This window comes from Cupressus sempervirens, chromosome 9, assembly GCF_028749045.1.
Source record: "Cupressus sempervirens isolate cs-2001-9-10 chromosome 9, ASM2874904v1, whole genome shotgun sequence".
Lineage (NCBI taxonomy): Eukaryota > Viridiplantae > Streptophyta > Pinopsida > Cupressales > Cupressaceae > Cupressus > Cupressus sempervirens.
In genome coordinates, this window is record NC_143126.1 from 3075242 (window position 1) to 3097352 (window position 22111).

The window sequence follows — 22111 nt, forward strand, 5'->3', positions numbered from 1 at the left end:
TTTGTATGAGATCTTGAGGTAAGTCACTTAACCTGGGTTGAATGAGTTTTATTGTTTTATTATTTGGATTTTGGAATATGTATGTAGCTAGATCAATTTTTTTGTTTTGCTAAGATGTCATAAGAAACTTAAAAAAGATCTATTTGTATATATAAAGATATACATGTTTAAAATGAAGTATAAAGAGATACATGTTTAGAAGGAAAATAAAATAAAATTTACACAGCCCTTGAAGAAAATTGCAATGCAAGAGTACAAAGATCACAAGGGCATGACATGGCAATGAAATCACAAAGAAAGGGCATATCAATGAAATGTAGAGATCAAAAGGGCATAGATATAAAATGCACCGATTAGAAGGGCATGAAAAAGTTTAGAGCTCTCCACCCTCTTTCACATGCATCACTCCATAATTGAAACAAATGGGGAATGATTTATGTCATGTTTTTTAAATATTTATACTCACACGAGTGTTGCAATTATGATGCCAATGTCAGTATGACAACACCATTGTTGGTATTGCGATGATGTTGGGGATAATTGGAACAAAAACATGAAAGTAACCACAAATTACACCATTGTCGTAAATTGCCATCGCAATTTAACTTGAATGTTGTAGTGCAGAGGATAGTCCATTAATTGTTACTCAAAAATGACTATACATGTCATGCTTGCACATTTGTTATGACTGATGACAATGTGTGTCTCATCCACGTCCCTTAATTCATCTCTATTCCCTTTGCAGGTATGCATTTCCACCCACAACAATCCACCACTCCATCTTTCTTTTCCAATCCAAAGAATCAAATTACCTAAGGCCATTGAGTTACTTTACCAACTTAACACAATCTAGTAAAATTTCTATAACACAATTTATCCTTTATGCCCTGCCTCTGGTTATGGTTGTATTATTATATGCCTATAGCTCCAAAATGAGAATGAAGTAGTTTCCAAGATTAAAGAAAATTACAAAGAGAATCCAAGTTAAAACTATATACACTAATATGTTAGCAAGAAACACTAATCTATTTAAAGAAACAAAGCATTAACTAACAAGATCAATATAACATATATGAGAGACTAAAGAGGAACCCCTAATTAGGAATGTGAGCCAAATGAATGGACTCTCCCAATAGGAATTAACTCTTTGCTTGGTAGATGAGTCTAAGTAAAGGATTGGTATGTATGATCAAAGTGCTTCAAATTTTTTTCAATGGTGGGGATGGGTAATGGAAATTTGGTAGCTTTGTGAGCTCTCAATTTGGCATTATAAGGGTATGGTTAAGGGCTTTTATTTCTCAAACTAGCATTATAACTTTAACTCAAAGATTTTGATGAAATGGCTTGGGAGGGGATTCAATTTATAGGCTAAGGGATTGAGGGTTTGAGGGCTAAGATGTAAGGATGGGAAAAGCTTATGGAGGGCTCAGATTGCATGAGAGGAGAGCACATGGATTGTGCTTCCTTATAGCCAATCAGGGAGTGACACATGTCACAGGGTGAGTGGATGGAGGAAAGGGCAAGGATGAGTCAACAAAGGAGGCTCAAGGGATAATATCTTCATAAAGACCCTTCATAATGGCTTGTAAGAGCGATGAATGGGCTTGTAAGAGTCTTTATGGCCTTGTAAGAGCATTCATGGTTGGGTGGTTGGGATATTTTGGAGATTGTTGACTTTGCTTGGCTTAGGAAAGTCTTAAGCTTTCTTAAGGAATGTGACAAGGTTAGGAGGGGGATTAGAGGTGATTTAGGATTTAGATTAGGGATGTTAGAGATGTGCAAGTGGATGGCATTTAATGAGGGTGGGTGAGTTAGTAGCTAAGCTTGGTTAGTATGGGTGGATGGGGTGGATTAGGCTAAAATGGAGGTTTAGAGATAGGCTTAGGATGAGGATGAAGACTTTCTAGAAGAGTCTAGAATTTCCAAGGATGAGGATAAAAGGTTTTTTAGGAAATAAATAAAGTTTTATTTATTTCATGGGTTTGGGTTGAGGAGATATTCATTAAAACATTTTTAGTAAACGTGAGGATTAATATTTAACCTTAATTAAATATTTTGAGTTGGGATTAAGGGTAGAAAATGATGGGATTAGCCTTTAATCGAAATTAAAGAAGGATTAGAAGATTTTGGAAGAGGTTAGTGGTCTTAAGGAAATTGGCCAAGTTTTGGGCAAAAAATAAATAAATTATTTATTTTGGGATTTTTGGTCAATTTATTTATTAAATAATCAATAAATAAGGAAATAATGTTTAAATAAGATTTAAACATTTTTGGGAGGGATTCCTTAATTAAATATTTTTAATTAAGATAAAGGGATTTAATGACATAAAAATAAATAAATAAATTAATAAATGATGATGTCATTAGGGACTTTTTCAGAAAATAAAAATACTTTATTTTCTAAAGGATTTTTAGGTGTCTACAAAAATAATTTGCAAATGGAACATGATTTCTACATAAATGCGAAAACAAAATACTAGAAAGTATGGAATTAAATAATCAAAAGATGCATAAAGAAGATAATTGGTGCAGGAGCACCTAGGGTAAGGTCAAACTATAAGTCTATTTTTTGGTTTGTGGATGGTCTAATGAACCATGGGGTAACAAGGAATAGTGAATAAAGTCCCAAGGTGTGCTTAGGAGGTTTGAGTTGATAGGTTTTGATTTAGGAGTCTAATTTTGTCAATTAGGTCTTGATAGTTGAAAATTACATAAATAGTTCTAGGAGGAAACATGATGCAAAATGCCATGAAAAGGGGCAAGGAGTATGTAAAGATGAACCATAGATGTTATAAGGTCATCCTAGGAGGTTTGACAACATTCTTTGCAAGCTTGGAGGGTTTAGGAGCAAAACTACAAAAGTTGTCAAAAAGTTTCATTGACAACTTTGCAATTTTGCAAAATTGCTTGACAACTTTTTAGGTGGTTTTTAAAAACAAATGATTTGGGGTAGTTATGGTTTGAACTAAAGAATAGGAGGAAAGGTCAAGTCTATTTAATACTTTTCCAACTCAGTTCCAAGGGTTGGATAGTTGGATGTATGAACTACATTCAACACCACAACAATTTTGAGCATTTGGGCATAGCTTGGACTTTTTGGTTGGATTTTTGAATTGAATAGAAGAGTATTTATAATGAAGTAGAATATTGTGTTCATGTCTTATAGCTGTGTGAAATTGTTTTGGTTTCAAATAGGCATTCAATAAGGTTAAAAAAATTATTTGTTTTTTCTAATCCTACTATCCAGTTTTAAGTAACAAGAATGGAATGGGCTATAGCTTGAGTGTCCTTGGTCTAATCACCATGGCTCTTGGAGAGAAATAAATAGACTCTGTATGTATTGTAAATATGGTTTTTGGAGGTTTTGGAAGGAAAATTTCTATTTGTACAAGCGAGCCCTAGGCAAGCTAGGAAGCTTGGCAAGGTGCAAGGAGATGCTTGTAAAGAGTTCTTGTGAAGAATAGATGATTGACATGGGTCAATATTGAACTAGTAAGGTAGGAGTAATGTGTGAGGGAAGCTAAAATCAAAGGAGGAGGATGGGTGTAGAGTTTGATTCTTGTAAGAGAGAAAACACCAACATTGCTACCAAAACCCTTAAAAGTAGGGTTTTTTGAATTTGTATAGTATGGACATTGTTGGAACCCTAGACCTACAAAATATTCAAGAGGTGGTCATAGGGACCAAGGGTTTTTTGTGAGTTATAGCTCTTTCCTTTTTTCTAGGAGGGCTAATAGGGGCTCTTAGGGATACGAGGCTTAACTAGCCAAATTGGTGATTGGGGTGAAAGAACCTTGAAAGAATGGTGCAAAATGATGAAGAATGCATTAAGAACCTCAATAGGAGTGTTATAACTTTATTTTGAGATGCTTTGTGTTCTTGGATAAGTTTTGGAATTATAAGCCAAAGAAGGTATTTGGGGTGAATTAGGAGAATGACATTGGAGTTTTGAATTGGTGGGTGAGTTTCTTATGGAAAGGGGATTTTAGAGGGATCCTCTAAGTTAGGATTAGGAGATAAGACCCTATAGTGGGATAGGAGTTGCGTGGAAAGAGCTAGAAGCTCTGAGTTGAAGAAGCTCCCCATCAAAGTGGTATCAGTGCCATAAGATTAGGCTTGTGGTGGCATGTTCTATTCCACTGAGTCAAGTGGATCTACCAAGATGGTGACTAATACTGAGTTGGAAAAGGAAGTGGATGAGAAAAAAAAGCTCTTAGAAGAGAAGACCAAGGTACTAGATGAGGCCCTACAGGAGGTGAAAGACAAATTGGAAGAAATAGAGGATGCAACTTAAGCTAAGGAAGATGAAGACTTTGGTAAGGGTAAAGAGAAGGTGAGTTTGGAGGATGAGATCCTTGAACCTGATCATCCACTTGGTCAGCAAGAACCATTCCTTAAAGGCCTAAAATAATTTGGAGGGAAGAGTCTAGAGAATGTGTCCTTATTCCATGGAAAGATGGATGTAGAGGTATTCTTAGAGTGGCTTGAGAGCATTGAGAACTACTTTGAGTGTGAAGGGACACTAGAAGCCCAAAAGGTGAGGTTTGCAAAGTCTAGGTTGAAAGGTCAAGCTTTGACATGGTGGAAGTTTGTATAGGAAGAAAGAGAAAGTGAGGGGAAGAAGCCTATGGCTAATTGGAAAGCAATGATGAAAAAGATCAAAGAAACATATGTACTAGAGGATTATGAGATTCAGATCCATAAGTAGAGGCATAAACTCAGGCACAAATAACTTGATGTGGCTACCTATACTAAGGAATTTTAGAAGTTAGCACTAAGGTCAAGGGTACAAGAAACCAAGAGTATCAAGGTGGTGAGGTACTTAAATGGATTTAAATGGTCTATACAGTTGAGTTTTTTTAGCCTCACCACTCTTCAAAGTTGTTTTCAAATGGCTAGGAAGGTGGAGGAAAAACTAAGGAAGAAAGGGGACTCCAATTCTAAGAATAGGGGCAGAGGTAAAGAATTCAGAGGTGGTTCAAGGGAAGGCTCTAGTGGAAGGAGTAATGAGCAGAGAAGCTATGGAGACTCTAAGTGAAGTGAGTAGACCAGTGAGACCTATTAGAGAGGAGGCTCTAGTAGAGGTAGAGGATCCAACAATGGTGGTAGGTGCAGATATGGAAATAGTAGTAGAGATTCACACTTTAGTAACATGAAGTGTTACAACTATGGTAAGCTAGGATACCCTACTTATAGATGACTAGAAAAGGCATCATCTTCTTATGGGGAAAAAAAGATTAACTATGTCTAAGAAGAGGACAAAAAAAAGGTAGGACAAGTGGACCTTGATGTGGAGAAAAGTGAAAACCTTATGTTGAGGAGGGTATTGGTTAAGGAACCAATCAAGGATGAGCCAAAGTAGAGGAAAATACTGTTTAGAACCACATGCAAGATATTGGGAAATGTATGCAAGGTTATCATATATTTAGGGTCTATTGTCAATGTCTTGTCAAAGGAGCTAGTACAAAATCTTGGTTTGACCAAGATTCCACATGTGTACCCTTATAAGGTGACTTGGTTGAATAAGGGGGAGAATATCCTAGTGAATGCACAAGTGTGGGAAGACACCACCATTGCTAAGTATCAGGATAGGATCTTGTGTGATGTGCTCCCCATGGATTCTTGTCATCTATTGTTGGGAAGATCTTGGAAGTATGACAGTGAGAAAGTGCATCATGGGAATGAGAACAAGTATTCCTTTAAGAAGGATGGTGTCACTTATAGAATCTAGTCTATAGTGGAAGAAGATAAGGTGGAGAAATTTATTGCTAAAGAATTTTCATGAGTGGAAAGGAATTCCTCAAGGATTTGAAGGAGAGTGAAGGAGTAGGTTATGCTATTATGCTAAAGCCTAAGGAGGAGAAGACATCTACATCCACACATATATGTAGAAGTGCAAGATCTATTGGAAAAGTTTAAAGACATCATTTGTGATAGAGCACCACCTACTCTACCACCTAAGAGGGCCATAAGTCATCAAATTGACTTCATACCAAGAACATCACTTCCAACCAAAGCTACATGGAAGATGACTCTAGAGAAGAACAACGAGATTACAAGGCAAGTTCAAGAGCCTCTTGATCAAGAGCTAATTAGGAAGAACATCAATCCATGTGACATACCAGTGGTCTTAACACCTTAAAAAGGAGGTAAGTGGAGAATGTGTACTAATTCTAGGGAAATTAATAGAATCACAATTAGGTACATATTTCCTTTTCCTAAGATAGAAGACTTGATGGATCACCTAGGTGGAGCTAGGTATTTTTCCAAAATTAATCTTAAAAGTGGGTACTATTTGATTAGGATGTAAGAAGGGGATGAATGGAACCCTGTATTTAAGAATACTAAGGGTCTCTATGAGTGGTTGGTAATTCCATTTGGCCTTATCAATGCACCGAGCACCTTCATGAGAGTCATGAATGAGATTTTGAAGGATTACATTGTGGTATTTGTTGTGGTATACCTAGATGACATTCTCATCTTTAGTAGACCAAGAGGAACATATGAAACACCTAGAGTTGGTATTGAGAAAGTTCCAAGACGAGAAGTTGATAGTAAATTTGGAGAAAAGTGAGTTCATGAAAGAGGAACTAGTGTATTTGGGGTTTGTAGTATCCCAAGAAAGTACAAGGACAAGGTAGAGGCTATTTTGAGTTGGCCTAGATCTACTGCCGAGGTCAAGATTTTTCATGGATTGGCACAATTTTATAGAAAGTTTGTGGAAGATTTAGTGAAATGTGTGCACCTATGATGGATACACTCAAAGAGGGCATCAAGACTAAATTTGTATGAACCAAACCTGCGGATTAGAGTTTTGAGAGATTGAAGAAGGAGGTAGCAATCCAACCTATCTTGGTTCTACCTAGGTTTGAGAAGTCATTTTTGGTGGAGTGTGATGCTAGTGACATAGCAGTTGGGGCAATTTTGAGCTAGGAGGGCAGACGCATGGCATATTTTAGTGAGAGGCCTAATGAAGCCAAGACATAGTATTCAACATATGACCTATTGATTTATGCACTTTTCCAAGCCCTCAAGAAATGGAGGCACTACTTCTTGCCTAAGGAGTTTTTTGTCTTCACAGATAACCAGGCCTTGAGTTTTATTAACTCACAATAGAAGCTATGTCTAAGACACATAAAATGGACGGAGTTATTATAGTCCTATACCTTCACTATCAAGCATAAGAAGGGGACACACAATAAGGTGGCAGATGCTTTGAGTAGGAGGTTGTCGACAGTGCAAGTAGTCAAGTTGTAGAGCATTAGATTGGATGATTTCAAATATCTATATGAGGAGGACACTAATTTCTTAGAGGATTATAAGGTATGTATTGATTTCACTAATAATTTCCATAGTGATTTTTCTTAATATACCTTGCAAAATGGACTATTGTTCAAGGGTCAAAAGTTATGCATTCCAAGGGGATCTATGAGGGAGAGTCTCATACAAGAGAAGCACAATGAGAGCATAAGTGGAAACTTTGGTCTAAAAAAGACCTTGGACCTTGTGGAAAGGTTCTACTACTAACCTAAAATGCAAAAAGATGTTAGGAGGTATGTGGAATAATGCAACATATGTCAAAAGGAAAGGGGAACTTCATCAAATGTAGGGCTCTACCAACCTCTCCCTATTCCTAATAGACCTTTGGAATGCATTAACATGGATTTCATAGTGGGATTACTAATGGATAGTGTCTTTATGCTAGTAGATGGGTTCAACAAGATGAGCCTCTTCATACCATGCAAGACTACACATGCTGCAAGTAATGTGGCCAATCTATTCTTCAAGGAGGTGGTTAGGATCCATGGCTATCCAAGGAGCATAGTAGCTAACATGGATGTTAATTTTATGGGGCACTTTTGAAGGACCTTATGGAAGAGGCTGGGAACAAATCTAGCACATAGTTTTTTGCTACCATCCTCAAACTGATGGTCAGATAGAGGTGATAAACAGGGTATTGGGAAACCTATTAAGGTGCCTTACCAAGGAATATGGACAAAGTTGGCAACAAGTTATTCCTCAAGCTGAATTTGCATACCATGATAGCAAGAATAGGATAATAGGGTTAACTCCTTTCCAAGTGGTATATGGTACTCACCCAAGAGGTATAATGGAGTTGAGGGAACTACCTTCACATGAAAAGTTTAGTGGACAAGCTGATGACTTTGTGCAATCAATGAACTAGGTACATGATCATGTGAAAAAAACTTTGATGGAAGCCAATCAAAAGTTGAAGGAGAAGAAAGATGAAGGGAGGAGAGGTGATGGTGTATCTGAACAAGGCTAGGCTACAAAAGGGAACCCCTAGCAAGTTGTAGATGAGGAGGATTGGACCATGCAAGATCCTTGAAAAGCATGGACTCAATGCCTATAAGATAGATCTCCCAAAGGAAATGTCTCTTTCTCCAATCTTCAATATGAAAGACCTAGTACCATACAGAGGTCCTAAGATGGATGATATAAAGTACCAGGAAGAGTTGAACAAATATGTAGCAGACATGAAGGTACCTAAAAAGGAACAACCACATATTGAATAGATTTTGGACACTAGAAATAAGGTCTACAAGGAGAATTTGATGAAATGGATGGATTTATCTGAGGCTGAGGCAACTTGGATTGCTGAGGGTGACTTCAAGAAGCTAGGAATTAGTACTAAGTTCTTATCTCCAATAGTACTTTAACTTCTTCATGCAGGGGGAGAATGGTGCATGCACACCTAGGGTAAGGTCAAATCCTAAGTCTAGTTTTTGGTTTGTGGATGGTCTAACCAACCTTGGGGTAGCAAGGAATAGTGAATAAAGTCCCAAGGTGTTCTTAGGAGGTTTGAGTTGATAGGTTTTAATTTAGGAGTTTAATTTGGTCAATTAGGTCCTGAAAGTTGAAAATTGCAAAAGTTGCTCTAGGAGGAAAAATGAGGAAAAATGCCATGAAAAGGGGAAAAAAGTGTGTCAAGATGGCCCATAGATGTTCTAAGGTCATCCTAGGAGGTTTGATAATATTCTTTACAAGTTTTGAGGGTTTAGGAGCAAAATTACAAAAGTTGTCAAAAAGTTGCATTGACAACTTTTCAATTTTGCAAAATTGCTTGACAACTTTTTAGGTAGTTTTGAAAAAAAAAAACAATTTGAGGTAGTTATGGTTTGAACTATAGAATAAGAGGAAAGGTGAATTCTATTTAATACTTTTCCAAATCAGTTCCAAAGGTTGGACAGTTGGATGCACGAACTACATTCAACAACAAGAAAGTTTTGAGCATTTGGGCATAGCTTGGAGTTTTTGGTTGGATTTTTGGATTAAATAGAAGACTATTTCTGATGAAGTAGAATATTTTGTTCATTTCTTAAATCTATGTGCAATTTTTTTGGTTTCAAGCAAGCATTCAATAAGGTTAAAAAATTATTTATTTTTGCTAATCCTGCTATCTAGTTTTGAGTAACAAGAATGGAATGGGCTATAGCTTGAGTGCCCTTGGTATAATCAACATGGCTCTTGGATAAAAAAAAATAGCCTTTGTACATATTGTAAATGTGGTTTTTGGAGGTTGTGGAAGGCCATTTTTTGTTTGTACAAGTGAGCCCTAAGCAAGCTAGGAAGCTTGGCAAGGTGCAAGGAGATGCTTGTAAAGAGTTCTTGTGAAGAGTAGATGATTTTCATGGGTCAATCTTGAAATGGTAAGGTAGGAGAAAAGTTTGAGGGAAGCTAAAATCAAAGGAGGAGTCTGGGTGTGGAGTTTGACACTTGTAAGTGAGAAAACACCAACATTGCTATGAAAACCCTTAAAAGTAGGGTTTTCTGAATTTGTACAATAGAGACATTGTTGGAACCCTAGACTTGCAAAAGATTCAAGGGGTGGTCATAGTGACAAAAAATATAGCATACACCAAGGGGTCTTATTAAGGGTTTTTGTGAGTTATAGCTCTTTCCTTGTTTCTAGGAGGGCTAATAGAGGCTCTTAGGGCTACAAGGCTTAACTAGCCAAATTGGTGATTTAGGAGAAAGAACCTTGAAAGAATAGTGTAGAATGATGAGGAATTAACTAAGAACATCGATAGGAGTTTTCTATCTTTCTTTTGAGATACTTGGTGTTCTTGGGGAATTTTTGGCATTCTAAGCCAAATAAGGCATTTGGGGTGAATTAGGAGAATGACATTGGAGTTTTGAATTGGAGGGTGAGTTTCTTATGGAAAGGGGATTGTAAGGGGATCATCTGAGTTAGGGTTAGGAGAGAAGACCCTATAGTGGGATAGGAGTATCTTGTGAAGCATAATTTAAGCATCTTTTTAGTCCTCTATTGATGGTACACAAACATTTATGCAGGTTCAATTGGAATCCTCATGATCTTCCACGACAGCTAAGATTGCTCCTAAACCAGTGGTCTTCAAGTATCAAGATGCACCAAAGAATTCTAGATTCATTGACAAAAATTTTGAGATCCATGAAATTAAGCTAAGACATATAGACTAGAACACATTTCTAGTGCTATCCAACAAACCCAGAAAGAGGGCAGCAATGGTATTGACTTTTGATAAGAAGTTAATTGGTGAATGTAACTTCACATCCAGTGTCCATCTAGCCATTAGATTTGATATTGAAACTGGTCCATCACTATGTAGATAAGGTAGTAAAGAGCATTACTAGAGAAATCATGTTGGGCATATGTCTACATAACATTGGGAAGGTCATCATGGCATCCTCATCATCCGTAGCAACAAAGATTACCATGGTATTGCACATGCATGTTAGAAATTTTGTCAGCACTCCCCTCAAGATTCATGACAAGGGCTAAACTGCCTCCTATGTCTTATAAGTTGAGTGGTTGTATCGAGCATTGATAGTTCAATATTTTGGTGCAATGAAAACCTTACTCTAACAAGTGGTAACAAAGTTTGGTCATAGGTTGGAATCCTCAGACCCTTGGGTAACATTGAGGGGGGGATTGTTGGAAATTTTGTCAACACTCCCCTCAGGATTTGTGACAAGGGCTTAACCACCTCTTTTTTCCTATAAGTTGAGTGGTTTTATCGAGCATTAATAGATTAGGCTTTTGGTGCAACAATAACCCTACTCTAAAAATGCATATTCAACATAGGTGTCTTGTGATTTTTGATAGAAGAAGCATAAGGAGTTCAAGTCCATGACAATGTTGGACTATAAAGAGGGCATAATTTATCAAAAATATTAGAATAAGTTCACAAGAGTGGTCCTCAACCTTAGTTGAGAAGAACTCATAAGTAATTTTCAAATATGGGAACTTCTTTTCAAATTGAGTACCTTGCACAACTCCCTAAAGGTGCACTAGTGCAAAGGTGCACATTTGTGTAATTTGAAGATTTGGTGAAGAAATTATCTCTAAAGGTGCGCAAGTATATATGCTTAAAATATCCAAAGGTCCCCAAGATTACCATGGCTCCCTTATCTTCTACAACAGCTAAGATCACACTCAAACTTATGACATTTAACTTCTAAGGAGTGCCTAAGAAGTCAGACTTCATGGATTTGGGCTTGAGAGAGAGATATTGAATGCTGCCAGATGTTATACAAGAGAAGAACTAGATAAAATTGATGATTGGATTGAGAATATATAAGCCAATAATAAGGTCATGTTATATATGTATGAAGATATCCAAGATATGCAAAGAACACATGCCCAACTATTAGAAGTGGATAAATACTATAGTGTAACCAAATTAGAGATTTTGATAACAATCTAGAACAAATATGCTCAATGAAAATAATTATACAATAATTCAAGCATTATTTGAAGCAGTATCCTCTAAAGATGATGTTAGGCACATTTTCAAAAATGAGGAGACACGAAGGGAGTTTAACTCTAAACTAGATGATTTTGCAGAAGTAAGGAAAGAAGTTCATGATTTCCATAGGGAAGTGTGGGAAAAGTATGAAGCTTTAGACTTGTTAGATCCTTAAGAAAACACATCCTCTATCCAAAATTTCAAAGGGGGATATCTAGATATCATTTTGGTTGAAGGTCAATGAGATCCAAATGCTAGAAACTAAAAATTGTGGACTTCAAAAAATTCTCTCATTTTGGAGAATTGTGGACTTAGAAAAATCTTGTTAGTTTTGGTCCTTTCGCCAAGGTGCACTTTTCATAAGGTGTACCAAATGAATATATAGGTTCACTTTTCATAAGGTGCACAAAACACAAAGGTGTTTTTTTCATAAGGCACGCCAAAAACAAAGGTGCGTCGATAGTTTGATCAGTTTTGGTTGTGGCGACAGTTAACTATCATTTTCTATTTTTGAGAATTTAATGCATTGAAGCACATTTTGATGATAGTTTAACTCCTAGAAACACTAAGAGAAGGACAAGTTTGCATTTTTGGAAGCTCTAGTGACTCCCAGATCATCTCATGGCTACTCTCTTTTTATCTTCTTCTTCTTCTTCTTTTATTGTTCTAAATGATGCAAAGGCTCATGCACCCATTAAGTGATATAAACAAGGGTGGATACCTACTTAGCACCATTTAGAGAGTTAGTTTGTATATAAGTAATTTTATTTTATTATTTTTTAGCATAGTATAACTTACATTAGAAGAGCTCTCACTCCTAACACAAAACAAGGAGAGGATTTCTTATAAATACATGGATGTAATATGTATTCCAAGATGATATTTTGATGCAATAATAAATGCTATTGGTGCTCTCATTCTGAGTGTAGTAAATATTTTTAAAGTGTTTTTTCATGAATTTACCTTCATGAATAGTAATGGAGCCGATGGTTTTATTATGTTATGATAGTTGTGTGATCTTTTAATTTTGATATTTTCCTTATATTAAAAAATTCAATCATTGTGATGAATTGGAGAAATGATCACTATTATATTCTTGCATAGCATTTTGTCTTGTGTGTGCACACCTTTTATGGCTGCATAATTTGTTGAATCATGAAACATCTTTTGATTTTCATGAAAGTTCCCATCGACGATTGCATTAGTGGAGTTGAGGAAGCACTGCTCCTAACCTTATTAGTTTCCTACCATGTCCTTTAAATAATTTAATTCATAGACACATTTTTGCTTTGGCTTATCTGTTAGCAAATTCCCTTTCAATTATTTACTTTAACCTCTCATTACTCTATTTTTGTTATTTTTGTTTAAAACATCTGGTTAAAATAAAAAATACAAAATATGTTTCTTTTGTGGTTACATTTCTTCAAAGTTGTGTAGAATTGATAGACACTAACAAAGGCCTCCTTGTGAACATTCATATTTATCTTCAATTGAGCTACCCAATAGGTTATAAATCAACCATTCAAAACCTTGGAGTTGGTAATTGATCAACTTTCCAAGAGAGAGATTCATAAGAATTTCTTTCATTACCATCATGCCAAACAACTGTTCAACAAAAGTGGTGGTAGAAGGTAAAAAGCTTAAGAAATACTGAGAGGGGGAGGGGGTGAATCAATATTTCAAAAATTTAAAACTAAATGCAATTGAAAGAGCAAAAAGAAAAATGACACATGAATTTATCTGGTGGAAACCCTTTTGGGTAAAAATCATGATATCACTAATCACTATAAATGTGGGCTACAACCCACTACATCGAAGGCTCCAATCTTCTCAACAAAAAGAAGGCTTCAACCTGATCAGATTGAGACAACTACCTCTAGAGGCCACATCCTCCAGCTAATTGATGAAGTAACTATATTACAACTTTTTGATCTTGTTTTATCATGAAGTGATAAAATGTTGTAGACTAGAATAGATATGCATCAATTTCTTCCTTCCTCATTTTCTATCAATATCTTCTTGCTTCAAATCAAAATTTCACTCTTTGATTCACACTCTACCTAAAGAATTGAAAAACATCTTTTATGTTCCCCACTCTCTACATGCATATCGAAAGCATGTCTCTGACATGGGTACACAACCTGTCCATAATGTTCTCATTACTACTTGCATGAAAGTAACTATTGAAGTATGATCATTACATCTTGCAGTCAAAAATTCAAGAATCCCACATAGAGAGTGTCAAAAGTTACAGAGGGTGCAGTGAAGAAAAATTGCCAAGGAGTTCAACAATCAACAACTTATAGAAACATACTGTAAGAAGGGCTTCCATGGAACCATTTGTCATGGGCTAAATATTCTCCAATGGAATTCACTTTCCCATGGACTAACATTCTCTCGTGGACCAACTGGAGAAACTTTCCCATGGAGAACTTTCCCGTAGACAATCTTTTCTATGGACAGACTTTCCCATGGACAAACTTTCCTATGGAGAAACTTTCCCATGGACAAACTTTCTTGTGGACAAACTTTCTTGTGGACAAACTTTCCTTTGGACAAACTTTTCTATGGAGAACATTCCTAAGGAGAGCTTTCCCATGGAAAAACTAACTTGTGGACTTTATTTTTTTGTATAAACAAGTCACTCAACCTAGATGATTGAAATAAAAAATACTAACAATATCCCCCTTTTTTTCATTGATGGCAACCCATATTGATACCACAATATTCTTGAAACTAAGTTGTACTGAAGCTGAACATACAACTCCCTCTACAAGCATACAACATAACTCCCCCTGCAAGCATATGACATAACTCCCCTTTTGAAATCAATGACCATGAGGTATAGCAATGAAAGTCTTCCCCTAAACATATTCCATTTAATTAGACAGAAGAACACTGAGCTTGTTTCGAAGATACTCAAAGTGCTTCCAAGACAACAATTTTGTAAAAATATCAACAACTTTTTCCTTTGAAAAAACATATTCTAGCTTTACCACATTGTTTGCAACTTTCTCTTTTAAATATTGGTATTTAATAGGAATGTTCTTGGTGTGGGACTGCATAACATGATTCTAAGAAATATCAATGGAACCCGTATTATCACAATATATGTAGATGGGATTATCAAACTAAATCTTGTAATTGCAACATGAAACTACTATGATGTATTCTGCTTCAACAATATATCAAGAAGTGCAAGACTATTTCTTGTTGAGCCATGAAACCAAACAATTTCCTAGGAAGAAAGCACAACCACTTGTGCTCTTTTTTGTCATCCATTGAACCACCCCAATTTGCATTTGTAAAGGCTATACAAGAGAAATTAGAACTCTAAGGAAAAAAAAGACCATATTCAATACTGCTTTCCAAATATTTAAAAATTCTCTTAACAACTTTGACATGTATTTTCTTGGGAGATGCTTGAAATCTAGCAACATAACCAACAACCTGTATGATGTTCAGTCTGGTGCCAGTAAAAAACAATAAAATTTCTACCATAAACCTATAGAAATTTTGGTCAACACTAGGGGATACATCATCCTTTCTTAGTTTTCATCTATTTTCCATGGGCGTGCTAACTAGATTGCAGTCTTCCATCTTTAACCTTTTAAGCAACCCCTTGACATATTTAACTTGTGAAATGAAAACACCTTCAACTAATTGACTAATTTGTAGCCCAAGAAAATAAGATAGCTCCCCATCATAGACATTTCAAATTCATTTTTCATGCAATCAATAAATTTGTTGTTCATTTTGGAGTTATCACTACCAAAAATTAGATCATCAACATAGACAACAACAATAAGAGTGTTATTACCTTCATTCTTGACATAAAAATTGCTATCCACATACCCTTTCTTGAATCCTTGCTATTGTAAGTAGTTGTATAGCCTATCATACCAAGCCCTATGGCTTGTTTTAAGCCACATAGCACCTTTTTCAGCTTGCACACATAGTTCAAATCATTAGCCAACACAAAACCATCTGGGTGTTCCACATAAATTTCTTCATTCAAGTCATCATTTAAGAATGTTGTTTTGAAAACCATTTGAAATACCTTAAAACTTGTGAAGGAACCAAAGAAATAAATATTCTAATTGCTTCTAGCCTAGCAACGAGAGCAAAAATCTCACCAAAATCCACACCTTCAATTTGTGAATAGCCTTTGCAAACCAACCAAGCTTTGTTTCTAACCACTTTGCCTTCTTCATTTACCTTATTATGAAACATCCATTTTGCCCCAATCACGTTCTTGTCCTCGGGTTTTGGCACAAGCTCCCAAGTATTTATCTTGTTAATTTTCTCTATCTCTTCCTTCATCATTGCAATCTAGTTCTCATCCTTGGCTCTTCATAACATTTTGGCTCACATAAAGACGTGAACAAAAGATCATCACCCTCAAAATAATTAACTTCCTTTCCAATAGCTCTTGTTCTTCTTTTAGCTATTACTTGATCTAAGAGATGGTTCTTTTGAAAAAACTTGGAAAGAGTTTTAAATAAAGGGGAATCATCAATTTCACCTTGAATATCATGCTCAAAATGCCCATGTGAGGTTTCATCTTTGTTATGTGAAGGACCTTTATTTGCATTGCATGATTGAATCTTTTCTTTGGCATCTTCAACACATTTCTTGGTTGTTCCATTTTGTGTGAGAGGTGATGAAGAAGATACAATAGGCTAGTGTATTTTTTTTAATTCATTTGGGCTATCCATATTCTCACTAGAATTGTTAGTAACCTCATGAATCTTAACATTAGCACTTTCAAATATTTTATGTACCTTTTCTTGTAGCACTTAAAAAATTCTCTTTGAGGAGTACCCAAGAAAGATCCCTTTATCATCTTTAGAACCAAACTTACCCAAGTTATCTTCATCTCTTCTAATATAACATGGACTACCAAAGATTTTGAAATACTTGACTGTAGCTGGTTTACCATTCCAAAGTTTGTATGGAGTCTTACTAAATTCAGACTTTAACAAGGACCTATTTTGAATATATAAAAATGTATGGACAACTTCTCTCCAAAATGTATCACTTACTTCCCTTTCATCCATCAAGCAACGTGCCATCTCTTTGATTGTTATGTTTTTCCTTTCCACAACACCATTTTTTTGTTGAGTTCTTGGGGCTGAAACTTGTTTTCTAATGCCATGAAGTTCAAAGAACCTCATAAACTCATTAGATGTGGATTCTCCGCCATTATCAGAACACAAACATCTGATCTTCAAATAAATTTCATTTTCAACTAGAGCTTTAAACACCTTAAATTTTTCTAAAGCTTCTATTTTTTCTTTAAGAAAAGAAACCCACATTATTTGTGTATAATCATCAATCAACAACATAAAAATACCTATCACCTTGAAGGCTTGTTATTGTAGTTGGCCTACAAAGGTCTATGCGCACTAACTCAAGTGGCTTGGAGGTAGTATGTTCTTTTAGTTTGAAGGAAAATCTAGTTTTCTTGCCTTGTTAATAGTTCTTGCAAACAATATCAGTTGGTTTCTCTATCTTTGGCATGTCTATAATTGCTTCCTTCTCACTGACCTTGACTAGACTATCAAAATTGATGTGCTCAAGATGCTTGTGCCAAAGACAAGCATCATCCATACTACTAAAACAAAAAGTTTCAACATTAGAGTCCTCAAGTATGTAAATATTATTAGCTTCCATAGTTGCATTTGGGATGTAGGAACATCCTAGGATAGTTAGCAATCCTGCATGTTGGAGTGTTTTGGCCTTCGAGGTAGGGAACTCAATCAAATAAAGATGTGTGGCTTAGTCGTTATTGAGTAGTTTGGATGTAATGTTAACTGAGTATTAACCTATCATGTTAACGGAGTATTAAGTTGTTGTGTTAACTGAGTTGTAGTGTTGACTAAGTATTAACATGTCTTGCTAACCAAGTTGTAGTGTAAACCGAGTTGAAGTGTAAACCGAGTATTAACCTAGCATATTAACTGAGTTTAGTGTTAACCAACAACATTAACTAGTTTTCAATGTTAACTGTTTGTAGTGTTAACTAGGTGTTTCTTCATGTGCCGAGTGAACCTGATAGTTGCTGATACTTGGAAGTGGTTTTCTGATACTTCGTCATGTCTTGGTTCCATCTTTTCCTGAGTTGTTTAGTTTCTAGTGTGAGCCGACCTTGGAATTTAATTTGGTTGTATTTAATTTAGATTGCAAGCTGACTTGTAGCTTAAAATGTGCATTTAACGCAAGATTTTATTTAATTTGTAACATACTAGGCTGACCTATGGATTAGTTGGGTATAAATAGGGGGTCTTGTGGAGTCTTTAGTGATAATCATCCAAGTTGGAGAAGAGGATGTGGTAGAGGAGTGAACTTTGAAGAGCTAGTAGCTGAGGCTTGGGAAATAAGGATATTGCTTGGAGGGCTTGTTAGCACAAGTTTAGATTCTTCTTGGGGTTTTCTACAAGATTGTGGATTTGGGATAACTAGTGGTTGGATATTGAGAAATCTTGCAAAATTACTATTGTAATTTCTATTGGCCATAACTCGAAAGACCTTACAACTAGGCATGTTGGATATAAATATTATGATTATATTATGAGAATTAGCATCTATATTATTTTTATACTTCTGTTGTGTGGTCATTTGCTAGGGGCTAGGACATCTCCTTTGGAAATTCTCCTACCTTGCACTACATCAGATGGTATCAGAGTGACAATTTTCTTGAGCGTGTAGATAGATCACTGAAGTTATGATAGTTTCGACCAAGACCTCAGGCAATGATTATTTAATCAAAGGTTGGATATGGTTATTTTTTATGGAGGGTTTACAAAAATATGGGAAGATGCCTCCGAGACATTTGGACCCTAGGGTGATTGAAGATCTCTGTGATGCCATGGAAGCGAGGATCTTGGTGAAGATTAAAGCAGAATCCAAATATGAGATGGTGTTGATGAAGAGTGATATGATCACTAAGATCATAAGTGCTATAGCTGGTGTACCTCTGCATGTAGGTATTGAATATGGTTATGAGGAAGTTGTTGAAAACTTTGAGGTTGCTGGATCAAGTGGTGAGGATAGAACTGATCATGTGGAGAGACCTATGGGAAATAGTGATGGTCAGTTTGATAGACCCAGATCTTAGTTAGAGATGAAGCATAAGATGGAGGTTTCTAATTTCTTAAGTACATTGAATACTACAGACCTAATTGATTGGAATGGTGAATTGGAAGATTATTTTGAGTTAGAGGATATTGGAGATCTGATCAAAGAGAGGTTGGCATAGACTAAGTTGAAGGGACATGCTTCTCTTTGGTGGAAGGAATTATAGTGAGATAGATAAGAGGAAGGTGAAATGAAGATCACTAGATGGAGATTAATGGTGACTAAACTGAAGGCTAAGTTCATTCTTGCATATTATGAACTAGAGTTGTTTAAGAAGTTGCAGAATTTGAAGTAGAAAGACATGACTATGAAATATTATACAGAGGAGTTCTACAAGTTGACTATTCGGTCTAGACATATATAACTATCTAAGGAGAAGGTGGCTAGATATATTAATGGCTTGAGATTCAATATTTAGGGTGAAGTTGGTATGATAAATATTGCTTCAGTTGAGGATGCTTATCAGTATGCATTGAAGGAAGAAGACAATTTGAAGAGGAAGAATCAAGGTAGTTCCTGAGGGAAGGAGAAGTAGGACTACTTGACAAAGGCTAAAATGAGTGCAGAAGATGAACCAAAATCTATTGATCAGAAGAGAAGGATAGGTCTTGTTTCAGATGTCATGAAGAAGGACATAGATCTTATGAATGTCCTAAGGCTAGTGATAGAAGAGCTACTATTATGAGTGAGGTTGAAAACCATTTTAGTGAACCTGAGCAAGGAGATAATTTACTAGCTTGATGAGTACTAGTTGGTTAAAGGACACTAAAATCTTGTCAAAGGAGTATTTTTTTAGGACTTTTTGTAAGTTTGGTGGTAAAGTTTGCAATGTGATTGTGGATAGTGGTAGTAATGACAACCTTATTGAGGAGATGGTTTAGAAACTTGATTTGAGAAGAGTGAGACATCCTTGTCCTTATAGGATTGGCTGGTTGCAAGATGAACATGCTTTATAAGTATGGGGCAATAACTTGTTGATTTTCAGATTGGGCAGTATAAGGATCAAGTTTTGTGTGATACTGTGGACATGATTAGTTGTCATGTATTGCTTAGTATACCTTGGTAGTATGATTGTAGGGATATGCATGATTATGTCAAGAATGTGATTACTATTTAGAAGGGTGGCAAGAAGCATTCTTTGATTCCTTTGTAGAATAAAGAACTCTGTAGGAGGAACCTAAGTATTGGCAGCCAAGTTGAGTTGAAGGATTTTGAAAGGGTTAGAGATTAGTGTGGACAAAAACCCTATGGAACATTTAGGATAGATATGAAGAAGAAAAAGTGGAACAAGAGAAAGAGTGTACAAGTTGATGACTTGGAGGACATGTATGTGAAGAACTAGTTTGGGATTTATGTGTTGAATCCCAGAAGATGTTCTTCAAGCTACTGAGAACATCTTTTCACACCGAGGGTGTTTGATGCAAGAGTATCCTAGGGTAGTTAACAATCCTACATGTTGAAGTTTTTGGCCTTGGCGGTAAGGAACTCGGTCAAAGAAAGATGTTTGGATCAATCATTACTAAGTAGCTTGGATACAATGTTAACTAAGTATTAACCTATCATGTTAACCAAGTTGTAGTGTTAACCAAGTATTAACCTGTAGTGTTAACCGAGTTGTAGTTTTAACTGAGTTGTAGTGTTAACCGAGTTGCAATGTTAACCAAGTATTAACTTGTCATGTTAATCAAGTTCAATATTAATCAATAATATTAACTGAGTTTGCAGTGTTAACTATTTGTAGCATTAACCGAGTGTTCATGTGTTGAGTGAACCTGACAGGTGTCGATACTTGGAAGTGGTTTTATAATTCTTGATCATGTCTTGGTTTTAGCTTTTCTTGAGTTGTCTATGTTCAATTTCTAGTATGAGCCGACCTTGGCATTTAATTTGGTTGTATTTTTTTTTGTAAGATGACTTGTGGTTTAAATGTGCATTTAATGCAAGAGTTTATTTAATTTGTAACATACTAGGCCGACCTGTGGCTTAGTTGGGTATAAGTAGGGGGTCTTATGGAGTCTTTAGTGATAATATTCTAGGTTGGAGAAGAGGATGTGGTAGAGGAGAAAAATTTGAAGAGCTAGTAGCTAAGGCTTGGGAAACAAGGAGATTGCATGGTGGGATTGTGAGCACAAGTTTAGATTCTTCTTGGGGTTTTCTACTAGATTGTAGATTTGGGATAGCTAGTGGTTGGATCTTGGGATATCTTGCATAATTACTATTGTAATTGCTTTTGGCTGTAACTCAAAAGGCCTTACAACTAGGCATGTTGGATGTAAATCTTATGATTATATTACCAGAATTGGCATCTATGTTATTTTTATACTTCTACTGTGTGGTCATTTGCTGGGAGCTAGGACATCTCATTTTGGGGATTCTCTTTCCTTGTACTACATCAATTTTTAATGACATCCCCCCCTTTCTTAATTTTGAATTGAAACCAAGATCATACCCTTGATCCCACAGTTGAGTCACACTTAACAAATTATGTTTTAGCCCTTTAACATAGAGAACCATTTCAACAATATTTTGACCATTATTCAATAAGAGATTACTTATTCCAACAACTCTAGTAGAAGAACTACCAACAAATCTTACTTTTTCACTCTTTATAGGATTAATGGAATGCAACTTATTTGAATCACCTATCATATGTCTTGAGCAACCACTATCAATGTACTATATATCATTTTCATTCTTAGCTAGAAGAGTAGTTAAGACAACTAGAGCCTTGAGAGACTCCTCTTGGTTCTTATTCCTCCATACCCTGATGACTTTTGGCATGTTGTTAGTTTTAGCCTTTGTGAGTGATCTTGTACCATAATTATTGCAAAACCTTGAAGCATGATTAAACTTATTAAAACTCTAGCACATTAGATTAAACTGCCTAAAGAACCAAATGCATTCCTTTCAAAGTTGTAGGACTTTCTTCTATAACCAATATTATAATCAATGGCTTTGTGACCAAAGTAATTACATGAAAAATAATAACCATAAAAGAAAGGTTTGTTCACCTTGTTAGCTTGCATGTGTTTAGAAAAAGCATGTTGACCATTGTTTGAATTCATGTGACCCTTTCTTTTTGACAAAGAAATTTCACTTTCCCTTTTCATCCAACTCCTTTCTTGTCAAGAGTTAATTTTTTAGAGGCAAGAGTGTCATCCATTCATGTGACCCTTTCTTTTTGACAAAGAAATTTCACTTTCCCTTTCCATCCAACT